Source organism: Microtus ochrogaster, chromosome 6, assembly GCF_000317375.1.
Source record: "Microtus ochrogaster isolate Prairie Vole_2 chromosome 6, MicOch1.0, whole genome shotgun sequence".
Classification (NCBI taxonomy): Eukaryota; Metazoa; Chordata; class Mammalia; order Rodentia; family Cricetidae; genus Microtus; species Microtus ochrogaster.
This window is the reverse complement of record NC_022013.1, coordinates 24,993,602-24,999,128: the sequence shown is the minus strand read 5'-3', so window position 1 is coordinate 24,999,128 and position 5,527 is coordinate 24,993,602. Positions and strand designations below refer to the sequence as shown.

The window sequence follows — 5,527 nt, the reverse complement described above, 5'->3', positions numbered from 1 at the left end:
CGTGCCCTACAAGGGGAAATGAGGTCCATTATAATTTGGGAGGGAAGGAATGTCATCTCACATCCATGCACGGATATAACAAGCACCTCATTAGTCCTCTGAAAAAACTTCTTTAAAACGGACAACGCAGACCCCAATGCGTTGCTCGCACCTATCTTCCGAGAAAGCCCACTCTAAGCTCGGGAGTGTGTAGCTTTGTTAAATAAACTTCTCCTTAACTGTTTCTCGGCGGAATTCTTTCCTTCCAGGTGAAACCTTCTCCCGGGGCAGACAGGGGCTACTCCAGAGAAGCTGAGACCGCAAGCGCTAACCCCGCGGCGCCGCACAGCGTCTCCGCCGAACTCGGGGGGCACCGGGGCTGGGGAAAGGCCGCGCCCCAGGCCGAGGGCAGAAGGGGAAGGCAAGGTGTCATGGCCGCACCCACTCACCTGGGCTCTGTGGCCGCCCGAGCCGATGGGCTGGACAGGGTGCTCACAGGCGGCTGAGCAGCCGGAGCGCCACCGCCGCCGCCCGGACCAGCCGCTGCGGAGCAGTCTCTGTGGTACTCCAGGCTCCGGGCTCGGCAGCCGCGCGACGTGATGACGTCACACCGCGGGCGGGGCGGCCCTCTCCCAGGTTACGTCACGGTAGGGAGGCTGAGTCGAGAGGCCCCGCTCACCTGAGGGGGTCAAAAAACGGAGAAGAAATAATGGAAGGGTGGACGGAGTGGGGAGGTCCGCGCGGGAGCGTGGGCCGGAGGCGAAGGTTCCGAGAGTGGCCGTCCCCACGCGGTACGGCAGGCGGTTGCGTAGGCTGCGGCCCCCTCACACTCAGCAGTCCCACGCAACTTCCAGATTCTCCAGGTCAGTTGAGAATAATCAGGCTGCCTGTCGTGTGGAGATGACCACACGCCTCTGGGTCCTAAATGCGCCTGTCAACGTGAGGTGGTTACTTCTTCACTCCTAGTCAAGGGGAAGGAACTTGTGGATTGACTAAACTACCAGAAATTGGACACAGTGAGGGAAATTGCAAAGGACACCCAAGTCATCTCTACTGCCCTGACTGGCCACCATGTCCTTCATTAGTGCTGAATTTTTAGGAATATTTCTTTTCTTGCCTTGTGGCTGAGAAGGGAAAGATATTTCTTGGTTTATCTTATATGAATGACCAATTGGATTATCCTGCCTTTCTCTGTACAACATTTGGTTCTGTTTGTTTTTCGAGATAGGGTTTCTCTGTGTAGCCCTGGCTGTCCAGGCACTCGCTCTGTAGACCAAGCTTCGAACTCACAGAGATCCTCCTGCATCTGCCTCCCGAGTGCTGGGATTAAAAGTGTGTGCCACCAAGCCCTCCTAACACTTGGTTCTTAAGGATAATAAAGTGTAGTTCAAGTGGGCAGCTTTTTAGTTTTAACATTGTTTCCTTTGTGTCATATCTTCCTGATCCCAAATTGTCCTTGAAGTTTAAATGTGGTAGATGGAGACCTGATAGAAATTCTATTGAGGGCTCTATGGATTTGTCACAATAATTAATATAGATATATTTAGCCTGGCAGTGGTGGCACACACCTTTAATCCCAGCACTTGGGAGGCAGAGGCAGGCAGATCTCTGTGAGTTCGAGGCCAGCCTGGTCTACAGAGTGCCAGGACAGGCTCAAAATCTACAAATCTACAAGAGAAGCCCTGTCTCGAAAAAACAAATATATATATATATATATATACATATATATATATGTATATATATATATTGATTTTTTTTTTTTTGGTTTTTCGAGACAGGGTTTCTCTGTGGCCTGGAGGGATGGCTCAGCCATTAAAGGCTAGGCTCACAACCAAAAATATATATTGATTTTTAAAATTTATTATGTATACATTGTTCTGCCTGAATATATTGCCTGCTTGCCAAAAGAGGGCACCAGATCTCATTCCCGATGGTTATAAGCTACAATGTGGCTGCTGGAAATTGAACTCAGGACCTCTGTAAAAGCACTTAACCTCTGAGCCATCTCTCCTGGCCTACAGAGTAACTTCCAGGACTGCAGGACTGGCTCCATAGCTACTGAGAAACCCTGTCTTTTTTTTTTCTTCCAAGACAGGGTTTCTCTGTCTCACTATGTAGACCAGGCTGGCCTCAAACTCACAGAGATCCGCCTGCCCCTGCCTTCTGAGTGCTGGGTATTAAAGGTGTGAGTCACCACTGCCCTGCGAGAACCCCTGTCTTGGAAAACAAAAAACAAAACAAAGCAAAACAAACAAACAAAAAACCCACAAAAGTCTTCAGTGGAAGAAAAATAAAACAAACAAAAAAGTAATTTTCCCTTAGTAAAATCTTTGCCCTTTTTCTTTCATCTAGGCACATGCTTTTCTGACAAGCAGAAAAATACAGAGTTATTCAGGAATTGTTTGAGAGCTGAGCATCACACATGTAAACCCATACTCGGAAACTAAAGCAGAAGAGAGCACATGCGAGGGCTGCCTGGCCTGTATGGGAACTCTGTCCTAAAAACAGTAACAACAAAAGCTGGAAATGTAGCTAGCATGTGAGCGGCCCGGAATGGATGGAGGTAGCAGGGTGAAGAGTGTCTTTGGGTCTTAACCGTTTATGATAATCTGAATCTCTAAGGCTTCCGGTGCGATGCAGGGCCTTGTTCTGTGTCTGTGGGGGAAAAGGGCCCCTGTTGAAAACTGCAGAGTCTGGAGTTAAAAGGATTAAGAGCCAAGACGGCAGAGTCTAGGGCACTCAAGGAAATGAGTAACAGGGCTTGTAGCTGGGATGATGCATCTAAGCTAAATATATAACAGGAAGGACAAGGCTCTGGGCCAGCGACGAGAAGCCATCTAGTCCCCCGAAGCCCTTGAGGAACAGATGTGAGACACGACTGTCCTTTCATGTGCTCTCTGCCAAGGCTGCTAATTGTAATAGACTAAACTGTAAGTAAATATTGCTGCCAACCATAATTCCTACCTAGGAGACTACTCAGACCACCCCATACACAAGGACCTCAGTAGGAGGTAAACTTGAAAGAGTACAGCTGTTCTGGGGGATGTGATAGAGCTGACTCTCTGCCACGGAACAGCTACGCATTGTTGTGCAAATGTGGAAACAAGGAGAACGTAGTCTAAGTAAGCAGCCAGCCAGACGTCTGCAAGGTTGGGTCCGACCAGCTAATAGCCTAAGTCAGAGACAGACCCCTAAAGGGGGGGGGGGGGTGCAGCTAGAGAATAGATGACATCATCTCTGGTTGGGTCTGGGGTGAGAGAGGGGCGTGCACAGAGTATGAGGCCCTCTACTGGCTAGGTCGGTAATAGCCCATAGAATAGCTAAAGGTTTTTTTGTTTTGTTTTGTGTTTTGTTTTGTATTTTGTTTCTTCCTCTCTTTGAAACCTCTCTCTGTCTTAGGGGTTTCTCTGCCTTTTTCTTAGATTCTCATTTTTACACTTTTATACAATAATTCTTTATAAAGCCTTCTTCTTTTGCATACGCCCACATGAGTCCACACCACCAGTCTCCATTTGCCTTAGACAACAAGAACACTGTCCCAGGTTGATCTCGGTGACCATAAGTGTCCAACATCTTAGGTCACTGGGTCATGAAATTGGTCAGCGAAAGGTTCCATCATTCTAGAAAACCTGCATCATTTCTGAGGTTCTGTTTTTTTCTTAACTGAAAACGAACGGGCTGGGGTGTACTCAGGAGAGGGTGCACACATAGGACCCTGGATTTAACCCCTAGCATTGGCATAAACTGGTGATGGTGGCTCATGCCTGTAATTCCAGCACCTAGGAGGTAGAAACAGAAAGATGAGAAGTTCAAAGTCATCCTCAGTTATATGATGAGTTCAAGACCAGCCTAGACTACATGAGACCCTGCCTTTGAAAATAAAATGGAAGGCCAGGCACTTTAATTCCCGCACTCAGGAGGCAGAGGCAGGTGGATCTCTGTGAATTCAAGGCCAACCTGGTCTACAGAGCAAGTTCCAGGACAGACCCAAAAACTACAGAGAGAAACCCTGTCTCAAAAAATAAATAAATAAATAAATAAATGTAAAAAATAAAATGGATAGTGTGCTATTTGCTTTTTTCATGGCAAAATGCTTGACAAAAGTAGTTGCTAGAAGGATTTCTTTTAGCATCCAGTTTTAGGGTGCTCTGTCATGGTGAGGTAGGTTTGGAAGTAGGAATGTGGAGTAGCTGATCTGTTACATCAGTATCAGGAAGCAGAGAGAGATAAAGGCAAGGTTCACCTGCTTTCTCCTTTTTATTCAGTTCTAGGTTCCAGCCCATGGGATGCTGCTTCCCATAGTCAAGGTGGGTCTTCACACCTCAGTTAAACTCTCTAGAAAAACACTCTTGACCAGACAGCCTAGAGGTTTGTTTCCTATGTGATTATAAATCCCATGAAATTGACAGGGTTGTCACAGATGACCTATAGAGCAGATTTTTAAAAAATATTTATTTATTATGTATACAATATTCTGTCTGTGTGTATGCCAGAACAGGGCATCAGATCTCATTACAGATGATTGTGAGCCACCATGTGGTTGCTGGGAATTGAACTCAGGACCTTTGGAAGAGCAGGCAATGCCCTTAATTGCTGAGCCATCTCTCCAGCCCGAGCAGATTTTTTTTTAAACTAACCTATAGTTTGTGTCTCCCTTTCTATTTACTTGCAGGAAAGGGATAGAGTCTGATTCTTAGTGCATACTCTTGGCCTGTAAAATGATAATTTGTTCTGTTGTCATTGCCGGACTCCCGGCAGGATTTCTCTGTGTAGCCCTGTCTGTCCTGAGAGTCACTCTGTAGAGCAGACTGGTCTTGAACTCATAGGAATCCATCTGCCTCTGCTTGCAGAGATCTAGGATTAAAGGTGTGCACACCGAGCACAACCCCCATCCAATGTCTTCGTTCCCTTCTATGGTGCCTACCATGTAACAAGTAATAGAGATCCAGGGATTACGAGGATGAGTAGAAAATACATAATTGGAGGAAGAAGGCCATAGTTTCTTGCCATCAGAAATTCTTATATAAACAAAGGAAGATACTCTAGTTAGAAAAGGAATTTTTAAGTGATCTGAGTTTTTTTTTTTTTGTTTTTTTGTTTTTTTTAAGACAGACTGTGCTTGTGCGAGTTGGTAAGTACTGAGTGGACAGGTTAGCCAGGGAAGCCAAATAATGACTTTTGATTGTCAGACCTTGGTGCTTAGTCTCAGGCATGAGTCAGTGCCATGTTTGCCATGCTCAGGCCTGTTAGAGAGCCCTTCAAGATGACAACAAAATACCATAAAAACTTAAAGCCAAGTTGTAGGAGGTCTGAGTACATTATGCAAGGCTTATGGGGGATGAACTTAAGGTTGATATTTGCTTGATGATTAATATTTATAAATTCATAAGGTTATAATGATCCATTCATGGTAATAAAATGTGGCTTAAAATATTTGTCTAATTAAAAGTATGTCTAGCCGGGCGGTGGTGGTGCACGCCTTTAATCCCAGCACTTGGGAGGCAGAGGCAGGCGGATCTCTGTGAGTTCGAGACCAGCCTGGTCTACA

The 5,527-nt window shown here is 46.0% G+C and overlaps 1 protein-coding gene across 1 annotated transcript in view; it reads right to left on the bottom strand.

Annotated features, from left to right (window-relative positions):
* The window catches only part of Klhl12 (kelch like family member 12), a 38,488-nt gene extending 37,662 nt beyond the window's left edge, over positions 1–826 (bottom strand). The window contains exon 1 of the mRNA XM_005348380.2: positions 429–826. The gene's annotated coding sequence lies outside the window, so the exon portion shown is untranslated. The remainder of the gene's footprint in view (positions 1–428) is intronic.
* Between the last annotated feature and the right edge of the window lie 4,701 nt (positions 827–5,527).